At 41.0% G+C, this 12,179-nt stretch overlaps 1 protein-coding gene across 3 annotated transcripts in view; it reads left to right on the top strand.

The window, feature by feature from the left end:
• LOC124359402 (inositol polyphosphate-5-phosphatase A) overlaps window positions 1-12,179 on the top strand; it is a 186,858-nt gene that overhangs the window by 62,110 nt on the left and 112,569 nt on the right. The window lies entirely within an intron of this gene.

Below are 12,179 nucleotides of genomic sequence, written 5' to 3' on the forward strand. Positions count from 1 at the left end.
AATACTTAAGTGCCTATGTTTGTTTGGCCTTGACGTGTAAACTATTCAACCGATTGTACTGGAATTTTAGATGAGAATTATTATGGTCCCTGGTATGAATATAGGCATATTCTTATTTCGAAACTCCCTCTGGGCTACCCCCCCCCCCCACAGATCTTTAAAAGTAGCTACTAATCCCATCTTGATATCCAAATGTGCGAAATTAATTGAAAGAACCTGTAATCAACTGTTCTGGGTAAACTTTGTTGTATGTGAGCACAACCATTTGTTTAATTAATTTCACGACTATTTTTCATGTGTTTATATTTAGGGGATAATCATTAGTTTTCACGCCGCTTTTAGATTATTTCAGTGACTACGTAAATACTCTTATACATTAGAATATGACCTAAAACATGAGATAGTCAGAATTTTATTCCGAAGACGCCCTTAGGGCAAGAACTATGCCTAGTGAAAATTGGCTGGACATTGATTTTGAACTAATGTACCAATTCCAGCTCTAAGTGTTCTAAAATATTACAAATATTGTTGGGTTTATATACAAACAATTACGTAAATACATTGTTATTGTAGTATTAACTGTAAATTTTAACCAAATATTAAGTTTTAGATGTAAAAAACAAAATTACTACCCAACTTATACTATAAATTTACAGACTGTTATGAAACCCATCTTAGTTGACTTTGGACATATGCAGACTTCTCTGATCTGCAATAAATATTTCGGGAAAGAAGGTAAAACCAAGTTTGGTACAACACGTAATAAGACCGGAGTAAATTACAATAGCCTTAAATATACACTTTTTAACGTATTTCCATGTTTATCGAAAGACTGCATTGGCATCAGAAATATAATTCGCTCGAACCACAAGTGCTCATATACAGGTATATACGCAGTTGCATGCGAAGTCGTGGGTAACTGCTAGTACTACGTAACAGATAAAGTTAATTCTATTTCTTATTCTGGTCTGTTGTTCTTTGTATATTTTTACAGTATAACGTAATCCAGTTAGTTTAGCAAACGTAACTACGATACCCTCTGAATGTGCAACTTCACATGATGTACAGTATGCAAAGAGGAAATGTTATACGACAAGAAAAATATAAACGTGAAGAATCTCTTCGAAGAGGAATGGTCTCTTCTCCCTAAAATATTATAGTTGTATATTATTTTGTCTTTGATAAAACAGTGAAAACATGATAAAACAGTGAAAACAATATCTGCTGACTCAAGTCCTTTCTAATAAGGTTTGAAATGCATTTGTAGATAAAAACACACATGTAACCTTTTCGCGTCAGGTATAACCTAACCTAAATGTCAGATATATTTGTATATATCAGATGATTGTATACGATACAGATTGCAATAACGTGTCATCCCCTCTTTGTCACTATTGTGATCTTGAATTTCAGTTTACTGCCTCATCTGAACGAGAACTACTTTTAGAGGCTCTTTTTGAATTTGGGATAAAGGGAAATTTTTATGGAGTAATTTTAATTTTAATAGTGTCCTGAACTGTGTACTTATTTAGAAAAATGACATGAAAATGATATGTCAGTTTTAACTAGCAATCTAACAGTTATCAATGCCAATAAAACACGGTTTTGTCTTATCATTTGTAATGTGTTTTCTGTTTCAATATTTCATTGTTCTATGTTTACTGTTTACTTATGCAATAGCAATTATCCACTACCAAACTTTCCGAGACGACGATTGGAACACCAGTCGACACATAAGCATGGGCTAGGTTTTATCCACAGACACACTATATATATATATATATATATATATATATATATATATATATATATATATATATATATATATACGGACACAAAGGCAGTTAAAAATTATGGGTTGATTTATAATACTATTCATTCGAATTTTAAGATTTGGATGCCGATAGAATTCATGTTATTAGGTATTCCTTATTTTTACTCGCTTGTACTCTTTTTCTGTCTGTAAGTTTATATAACGTAAACATTCATATTTTAGAAATCTCATTTACGTCACATAATGGTTCGCACTCACTATAAATTAGGTTTTGGAATCCGTTTCGTAGCAAATCCTAATATTGTGCAACATTTTTCCCAACATTGTCTACATGAATTGTGGGGAGGGGGATTTAACGTAAGCATAGCTCAAGATGTACATTATTTAAAAATTGTTAGACCATCCTCCATTGTATTTGCAGAGTCAATGACTACATTAAAACTACTTCTTAAGTCCAGTTTTCATTTACTAAGTTTAACTCTCTCAACTTAAACCAAGACAATAATATTAAACCACCTAGAACAGGATGTACATTGTAAATATTTCAAACTTTAAGCCAACGTAATTTTTAAAGAGTGAACCTTTTCAGGTCGGATCTGCGGCATTGTATTCTACTAATAAAGACCTTTAATTTGATATACTACTCGACCTATCCTCTAATTTAAGATTTCCTTTTGACTCCAAACGGGTCATCTCCCTGACTTTGATAGTTAATTCAAAAAGTAGATGTATGACCAAGAAAATAAATACACATTTTGGTTTTAGAATTCAACTTTAATTAAATCAATAACTTGGCCAATAATATACTTCTGTTCTGCTAACGGTATCAGGTGAAGAGAGTGCCATCAGTTTGTTTTTTCGCTACAGTAAAAATGCCATATACAATGTCAAATGAGTCAACCTGTTGCAAGTGCAAACATTCACAGATTTGCTTAAGGTGGGTTTTATAACAGAGTTCACATAGTATGTCCAATGCATTAGATGGTTTACATGTGCAATCTAAAGTAAACATTAGATAGTAACTCCGTCATGGCAATGTGCAATGCAATGCATATATAATATTTTGTAACGTTTAGATGTAAACAAATGTTTCTACTTCTATGGTGACATTCGGCTGAAAGTGTCAACAGTTGTTTAGTGTCAGTTAACTTTGGATTATGTGTCGTAAATATTATCAATATTTTCTCAAATTCATAAATATTCTGGAAAACCTTTCCTATTTTTCTCTTTGCCAAAACCTTCCTCGGACTTCCAACGGATATATTACAGATATATATAAAAGTCATTTGACAGGTATTTGGTCTTCCGATCATATGCCAGTTTGGTTATTTAAACGCATATGTGACAGATATGGCAAAATACAAAATAATTGAATCGTAAAAAGTGAGGGCTCTGTGGTGTAATGGTAGCACATTCACCCGGCAAGTGAGAGATCTGGGTTCAAGTCCCGGCGGAGCAAGTACTTTTTGCGATTCAATGTTTATTGAAATTATATATATGAGGTAATATATGTAAATGTACTATCTAAAACTACACACAAGCCCATTTTAATCCTTTTCATGCAAACTATTAATTAACTAATACCAGACTAGTTCCTGTCAGTTTGTAGAAGAAGCAATAAGCCCGACATGTAACCCAGATGGTGGCGAGGAACACAGCAGCAACAGCCAATATCAGGACCCAATCACATCTCACAACCACCACACGCTCTGTACGACGTTCTAATATTGGGTCTGTTGAGGGTAACAAGTACAGTGGTTGTGTCATGTCACCCTACAGACCTACAGGCTACAGATGCTAAACATTCGAATAGAAGAATTATATATATTTATAGGAATTAAGACATCCTAACTAATATTATAAACGCGAAAGTGAGATTATGTGGTTGTTACGGTTTCACGCGTAATACAATCGATTGTCCTGAAGTTTTCTAGTTAACATAGGTGCATATTATTATTTCGAAAATCCCTCTGGGCTACACGCCCCACTGGTCTCTAAAGTTGCGGAAAGTCCCATTTTGGTCTCTAAGTTGCATTACAGCAAACAAGTATTAATAATCAAGAGAGCCTGTTAAAAGTAATCAATCGTTATGTTGAAACATAAATTTATGACAGTAAAACCATTTTCAATTATCTTAATTACTATTTTCAATGTGTTTACATTATAGTCTGCGAAGCATAGAGTAAGCTTGATAATAACATCACTTGTTATTGTACCTTGTCTGTAAACGCTGAGAATGCAACCCTTCGACGTCCATATAACCGCAAGTATTTACAATAAGTGTACGCCGAACAGTAGTATACGGAGCGATCACGGCGCTGTTAACATCAGTTGAGTGAGAATCCTCTGATTATAATCAGTCATTTTGTGATTGTACTAAGTTTGTTGATAAATTAGTATGTTCTGAAATTTTCTTGTTGCCATCGTGGTTACTCATAAAACCAATGTAAAAATGTTAACATTTTAATTTTTCCCTTAATTTCCGTCTGTAATAGGTCCCTTACTTTGACTTTTTGATCCCAAAATCATTAACGGATTTCCTTAGACAAAGAAAACCCTGTGTATAATTTTTTCAATTCTCTAGTACATTTCTGTCAAAAGCTATCGCATAAATGGACATATAGACAACAGTACGTTACCAAGCATGTTGCGTTGACTTTGTAATAAAACTAATTGTAAACAGTAAATTTAGTATTCTCTGTATATTTGTCTAACTCAGCAGAGAGGAGACATCTGTTCTTAGAAATATATTGTCAGTTGCTTATGATGCATTCCCTGTGTGGAATCATGATTAGTTTTTGTATGTCCAGGTAACAAGCATTTAGTGCAATAATTAATAATAGTTGTTAAACAGTACTGAATAACTGTGTAGTTATCTACTATATTCAACAATATCCATTCACACGCTTGGCACTCTCCAATTCCTTGATTTGGATCACTCTATAGGGTATGCTTTATTGCCATAGTGGAGTAGGCTTTGACGGAAGAGTACCTTGCTGCAACTGGCAGGGCATCTTTTAAGAACGTGATCTGTGATTTGGAAAGCATTATGCTTGTGAAATCCCTTACACTGGTAGGATAGTCATTTGGACATCTCGGTTGGATGTTGTGGAGAAAATGAAATCTTTTGGATTCTCTTATGGGGAATTCTTTTTGCAAGCACAACTGTTGGAAGTTTACTGGGTCCCTGGCATCTTACTGATCCCCCTTTACTTTTACTTTTCCCCTTCTACCTGTAATGGTTCAGCAGCGGTGGATCAGTTGGGAATTGTATGTGAATCCGGTTACTATACGGTTTTCAGGTAATACTATGCTTTCTAATCCTCCAAATATAACATCTTAAAATGTTCGTCTTGAAACTGGACCTGTCACTAAGCGATCCTGGTTCGTTGCTTTTGACAGTGAATATCTTTGTTTTGTTATGTTTAAGGTAATAACATCTGTATGCTAGAAATATCGTAGTTAGTTTTTATTTACTCTTAATTTTCCTTTTAAATCTAAATTACCGTATTGTAACGTTGTTTGTTAGACCTTTAGTGATTTAAATAAACAGGACATATTATATTTTTATTTTTTCTGCCGCAGTCCAAATGAAAGGTAGGTTTACATTGACCCTATTTGCTCGTTATTTATGTGAAAACGTTCATAATATTTGTTACTACTCTGATACATTGATAGATATCAAAATCAAAAATTGCTTATTACAAGGCATGGCAACTAGGTATATGTATGGAAATATTTAATTACATTTGCCCATATCCTTAGTAGTAGGGAGATGCACAAAAAGTAACTAATGCTTATTTGTTTTTTTATATACACAACAATTACTGGGAAACAAATTGAGCTAGTGAATATTCAATATCAAACGATATATGATGATATATATTCGTGGGCGGTCGTGAGCTACAAAGGGAGCTTTTAAGCCATACTTGCCCGACACAAGCTTGGGTGCTGTCAGTGATAAGTTGCCTGCTGACAGTTTAAGTGTTGTACCCTTAAAGTCTTTTCTTCTCTCCGCATTGTTCTCAGTTATGTGGGTACCAACAGCTTACTTTTGATCATTTGACTGCCAATATAATTAATATCAATATAATTGATCTGATCAATAATTAATTTGTTGTTTGTTGTAAGTTCATATAGATTTTTATGTGTGAAAACATAACTGTTCATAGTTACAAGGGAAGCAGATACTTTTATAAGAGTTGTACTCATGAGAAATGAAGTAATGAAAAGCATAAGTTCTTTAAATACGTGGGTCGGGGTTTAGAGACTAGGTTTAAAAATCCTCGATGAATACCACAAATGTTTAGGTGAAATGTAGTATTATATTAACTAATAGAATGCTCACTATTTGAAAAGCTTATCACTTTGTGTAGTTTACCATAAACCTTTGTTTAAATAGGTATTGTACTACAAAATATACATAAAAGATACAGGTCTGATTTAAACACTCTACACTATTTTAGAAGTTAAAATGAGTGGACGAGTAAATAGTGGAATGTAGCGTAAGACGTCTTGATTACCCCTAAATTTGAAAGGAGAGAAGTTGCATAAGATACCAAGAGAGAGTAAGATACACTATAGGTAAGATGTAAGTGGTAGCCGGAGTAACAGATGGAGTGGTCGTGATCAGTACTTTCCTGGGGGAGAGCACTATATCTAGGGAGAGAGACGACTAGAGTGATAAGAGGGAGTGGGTGTGTTTAGTAGTTTCCTAAGGGAGAGCACTATATCTAGGGAGAGAGACGACTGGAGTGATAAGAGGGAGTGAGCGTGTTCAGTAGTTTCCTGGGGGAGAGCACTATATCTAGGGAGAGAGACGACTGGAGTGATAAGAGGGAGTGAGCGTGTTCAGTAGTTTCCTGGGGGAGAGCACTATATCTAGGGAGAGAGACGACTGGAGTGATAAGAGGGAGTGAGCGTGTTCAGTAGTTTCCTGGGGGAGAGCACTATATCTGGGGAGAGACGACTGGAGTGATAAGAAGGAGTGAGCGTGTTCAGTAGTTTCCTGGGGGAGAGCACTATATCTGGTGAGAGACAACTGGAGTTATAAGAGGGAATGCGTGTGTTCAGTAGTTTCCTGGGGGAGAGCACTATATCTGGGGAGAGACGACTGGAGTGATAAGAGGGAGTGCGCGTGTTCAGTAGTTTCCTGGGGGAGAGCACTATATCTGGGGAGAGACGACTGGAGTGATAAGAGGGAGTGGGTGTGTTCAGTAGTTTCCTGGGGGAGAGCACTATATCTGGGGAGAGACGACTGGAGTGATAAGAGGGAGTGCGCGTGTTCAGTAGTTTCCTGGGGGAGAGCACTATATCTGGGGAGAGACGACTGGAGTGATAAGAGGGAGTGCGCGTGTTCAGTAGTTTCCTGGGGGAGAGCGCTATTTCTGGGGAGAGACGACTGGAGTGATAAGAGGGAGTGCGCGTGTTCAGTAGTTTCCTGGGGGAGAGCACTATATCTGGGGAGAGACGACTGGAGTGATAAGAGGGAGTGCGCGTGTTCAGTAGTTTCCTGGGGAGAGCACTATATCTGGGGAGAGACGACTGGAGTGATAAGAGGGAGTGGAGTGCGCGTGTTCAGTAGTTTCCTGGGGGAGAGCGCTATTTCTGGGGAGAGACGACTGGAGTGATAAGAGGGAGTGCGCGTGCGTGTTCAGTAGTTTCCTGGGGGAGAGCGCTATTTCTGGGGAGAGACGACTGGAGTGATAAGAGGGAGTGCGCGTGTTCAGTAGTTTCCTGGGGGAGAGCGCTATTTCTGGGGAGAGACGACTGGAGTGATAAGAGGGAGTGCGCGTGTTCAGTAGTTTCCTGGGGGGGGGAGAGCCTGGGGAGAGACGACTGGAGTGATAAGAGGGAGTGCGCGTGTTCAGTTTCCTGGGGGAGAGCACCATATCTGGGGAGAGACGACTGGAGTGATAAGAGGGAGTGCGCGTGTTCAGTAGTTTCCTGGGGGAGAGCACTATATCTGGGGAGAGACGACTGGAGTGATAAGAGGGAGTGCGCGTGTTCAGTAGTTTCCTGGGGGAGAGCACTATATCTGGGGAGAGACGACTGGAGTGATAAGAGGGAGTGCGCGTGTTCAGTAGTTTCCTGGGGAGAGCACTATATCTGGGGAGAGACGACTGGAGTGATAAGAGGGAGTGCGCGTGTTCAGTAGTTTCCTGGGGGAGAGCACTATATCTGGGGAGAGACGACTGGAGTGATAAGAGGGAGTGCGCGTGTTCAGTAGTTTCCTGGGGGAGAGCACTATATCTGGGGAGAGACGACTGGAGTGATAAGAGGGAGTGCGCGTGTTCAGTAGTTTCCTGGGGGAGAGCGCTATTTCTGGGGAGAGACGACTGGAGTGATAAGAGGGAGTGCGCGTGTTCAGTAGTTTCCTGGGGGAGAGCACTATATCTGGGGAGAGACGACTGGAGTGATAAGAGGGAGTGCGTGTGTTCAGTAGTTTCCTGGGGGAGAGCACTATATCTGGGGAGAGACGACTGGAGTGATAAGAGGGAGTGCGCGTGTTCAGTAGTTTCCTGGGGGAGAGCACTATATCTGGGGAGAGACGACTGGAGTGATAAGAGGGAGTGCGTGTTCAGTAGTTTCCTGGGGGAGAGCACTATATCTGGGGAGAGACGACTGGAGTGATAAGAGGGAGTGCGGTGTGTTCAGTAGTTTCCTGGGGGAGAGCACTATATCTGGGGAGAGACGACTGGAGTGATAAGAGGGAGTGGGTGTGTTCAGTAGTTTCCTGGGGGAGAGCACTATATCTGGGGAGAGACGACTGGAGTGATAAGAGGGAGTGAGCGTGTTCAGTAGTTTCCTGGGGGAGAGCACTATATCTGGTGAGAGACAACTGGAGTTATAAGAGGGAATGCGTGTGTTCAGTAGTTTCCTGGGGGAGAGCACTATATCTGGGGAGAGACGACTGGAGTGATAAGAGGGAGTGCGCGTGTTCAGTAGTTTCCTGGGGGAGAGCACTATATCTGGGGAGAGACGACTGGAGTGATAAGAGGGAGTGGGTGTGTTCAGTAGTTTCCTGGGGGAGAGCACTATATCTGGGGAGAGACGACTGGAGTGATAAGAGGGAGTGCGCGTGTTCAGTAGTTTCCTGGGGGAGAGCACTATATCTGGGGAGAGACGACTGGAGTGATAAGAGGGAGTGCGCGTGTTCAGTAGTTTCCTGGGGGAGAGCACTATATCTGGGGAGAGACGACTGGAGTGATAAGAGGGAGTGCGCGTGTTCAGTAGTTTCCTGGGGGAGAGCACTATATCTGGGGAGAGACGACTGGAGTGATAAGAGGGAGTGCGCGTGTTCAGTAGTTTCCTGGGGGAGAGCACTATATCTGGGGAGAGACGACTGGAGTGATAAGAGGGAGTGCGGTGTGTTCAGTAGTTTCCTGGGGAGAGCACTATATCTGGGGAGAGACGACTGGAGTGATAAGAGGGAGTGCGCGTGTTCAGTAGTTTCCTGGGGGAGAGCACTATATCTGGGGAGAGACGACTGGAGTGATAAGAGGGAGTGCGCGTGTTCAGTAGTTTCCTGGGGGAGAGCACTATATCTGGGGAGAGACGACTGGAGTGATAAGAGGGAGTGCGCGTGTTCAGTAGTTTCCTGGGGGAGAGCACTATATCTGGGGAGAGACGACTGGAGTGATAAGAGGGAGTGGGTGTGTTCAGTAGTTTCCTGGGGGAGAGCACTATATCTGGGGAGAGACGACTGGAGTGATAAGAGGGAGTGCGCGTGTTCAGTAGTTTCCTGGGGGAGAGCACTATATCTGGGGAGAGACGACTGGAGTGATAAGAGGGAGTGCGCGTGTTCAGTAGTTTCCTGGGGGAGAGTTCACTATATCCTGGAGTGATAAGAGGGAGTGCGCGTGTTCACTACTGGGGAGAGACGACTGGAGTGAGAGAGAGAGGGAGTGGTGAGTCGTATGTTCAGTAGTTTCCTGGGGGAGAGCACTATATCTGGGGAGAGACGACTGGAGTGATAAGAGGGAGTGCGCGTGTTCAGTAGTTTCCTGGGGGAGAGCACTATATCTGGGGAGAGACGACTGGAGTGATAAGAGGGAGTGCGCGTGTTCAGTAGTTTCCTGGGGGAGAGCACTATATCTGGGGAGAGACGACTGGAGTGATAAGAGGGAGTGGGTGTGTTCAGTAGTTTCCTGGGGAGAGCACTATATCTGGGGAGAGACGACTGGAGTGATAAGAGGGAGTGCGCGTGTTCAGTAGTTTCCTGGGGGAGAGCACTATATCTGGTGAGAGACGACTGGAGTGATAAGAGGGAGTGCGCGTGTTCAGTAGTTTCCTGGGGGAGAGCATTATATCTGGGGAGAGACGACTGGAGTGATAAGAGGGAGTGCGTGTGTTCAGTAGTTTCCTGGGGGAGAGCACTATATCTGGGGAGAGACGACTGGAGTGATAAGAGGGAGTGGGTGTGTTCAGTAGTTTCCTGGGGGAGAGCACTATCTGGGGAGAGACGACTGGAGTGATAAGAGGGAGTGAGCGTGTTCAGTAGTTTCCTGGGGGAGAGCACTATATCTGGTGAGAGACAACTGGAGTTATAAGAGGGAATGCGTGTGTTCAGTAGTTTGCTGGGGGAGAGCACTATATCTGGGGAGAGACGACTGGAGTGATAAGAGGGAGTGCGCGTGTTCAGTAGTTTCCTGGGGGAGAGCACTATATCTGGGGAGAGACGACTGGAGTGATAAGAGGGAGTGGGTGTGTTCAGTAGTTTCCTGAGGGAGAGCACTATATCTGGGGAGAGACGACTGGAGTGATAAGAGGGAGTGCGCGTGTTCAGTAGTTTCCTGGGGGAGAGCACTATATCTGGGGAGAGACGACTGGAGTGATAAGAGGGAGTGCGCGTGTTCAGTAGTTTCCTGAGGGAGAGCGCTATTTCTGGGGAGAGACGACTGGAGTGATAAGAGGGAGTGCGCGCGTTCAGTAGTTTCCTGGGGGAGAGCATTATATCTGGGGAGAGACGACTGGAGTGATAAGAGGGAGTGCGTGCGTGTGTTTAGTAGTTTCCTGGGGGAGAGCACCATATCTGGTGAGAGACAACTGGAGTTATAAGAGGGAATGCGTGTGTTCAGTAGTTTCCTGGGGGAGAGCACTATATCTGGGGAGAGACGACTGGAGTGATAAGAGGGAGTGGGTGTGTTCAGTAGTTTCCTGGGGGAGAGCACTATATCTGGGGAGAGACGACTGGAGTTATAAGAGGGAGTGAGCGTGTTCAGTAGTTTCCTGGGGGAGAGCACCATATCTGGTGAGAGACAACTGGAGTTATAAGAGGGAATGCGTGTGTTCAGTAGTTTCCTGGGGGAGAGCACTATATCTGGGGAGAGACGACTGGAGTGATAAGAGGGAGTGCGCGTGTTCATTAGTTTCCTGGGGGAGAGCACTATATCTGGTGAGAGTCGACTGGAAGTGATAAGAGGGAGTGCGCGTGTTCAGTAGTTTCCTGGGGGAAGCACTGTATTTGATGAGATACGACTGGTGTGACAAAAAGCTGGATATCTAACAAATTGCGATGTTAACGACAAACCTTTTTTTATATTTATAGTTTTATATTAAAAATTAAAATTTTAGTCTTATGTAGTGGTTTTATTTATTTATGAACCATGGTTATGTTTCAAGCATAAAATATATAAACTGTGTGTGTGTCTGTGTGTTTGTGCACAAACACAAGGTGGTGTGTTTACAGTTAGGGCAGGGACTTTACAAGGAATGTCAACTTGAGAAGTGAGATGTCATCTTTGTAGACATGTTCCCATTTCTGTGCACCGGCAGCTGCTTATCATATGGCTTGGCAGTTCCAACACTTCTCCCACCGTGTCTTGATATCATAATAATTATTGCAGTTTTAAATATAATGCGCATTTAAAACAATTTCGTTAATATTCGTTATTTAATAATAAAATTTCTTAAGTTAAAAAATCATTCATTAAGTTATTATATTTTGGCGACAGGCCTCAGAGAAATTGTAATTGTTGTATTTTTATGAAGTGCGAAGAGGCAAAGGTTGTATAGAAGAAAGTATAACGAAACTACAAAGTAAATTTAATAATATTAAATTTTGTAAAAAAAATTATGATTTATTTAGTTCAGTATTTGCAATTAAAACATACCAAAATGAAATTTATATTAGTAATATTTTATTTTTGCTAGATTGTGTTTTTTTTTTTTTAATAAAACATCAGCTTAGGAGTTGAAGCTGTTTGTAAATTCTTATACATAAGAATACACGTATTTAAATCAGAAATATCGGCTTTTAAATTTGTCGAACTACGGTGTGACGGAAGTTAAGCGCGGCGCTTGCTTCGTTTACTCTTTAGCCGATCTTTAAATTCAGTACTCTTCCAAAATAAAAAAAATATATTTCAGTTTATGGAAAACCTATACGTTGTGCTATAAATGT

This window comes from Homalodisca vitripennis, chromosome 4 (genome assembly GCF_021130785.1).
Source record: "Homalodisca vitripennis isolate AUS2020 chromosome 4, UT_GWSS_2.1, whole genome shotgun sequence".
Lineage (NCBI taxonomy): Eukaryota > Metazoa > Arthropoda > Insecta > Hemiptera > Cicadellidae > Homalodisca > Homalodisca vitripennis.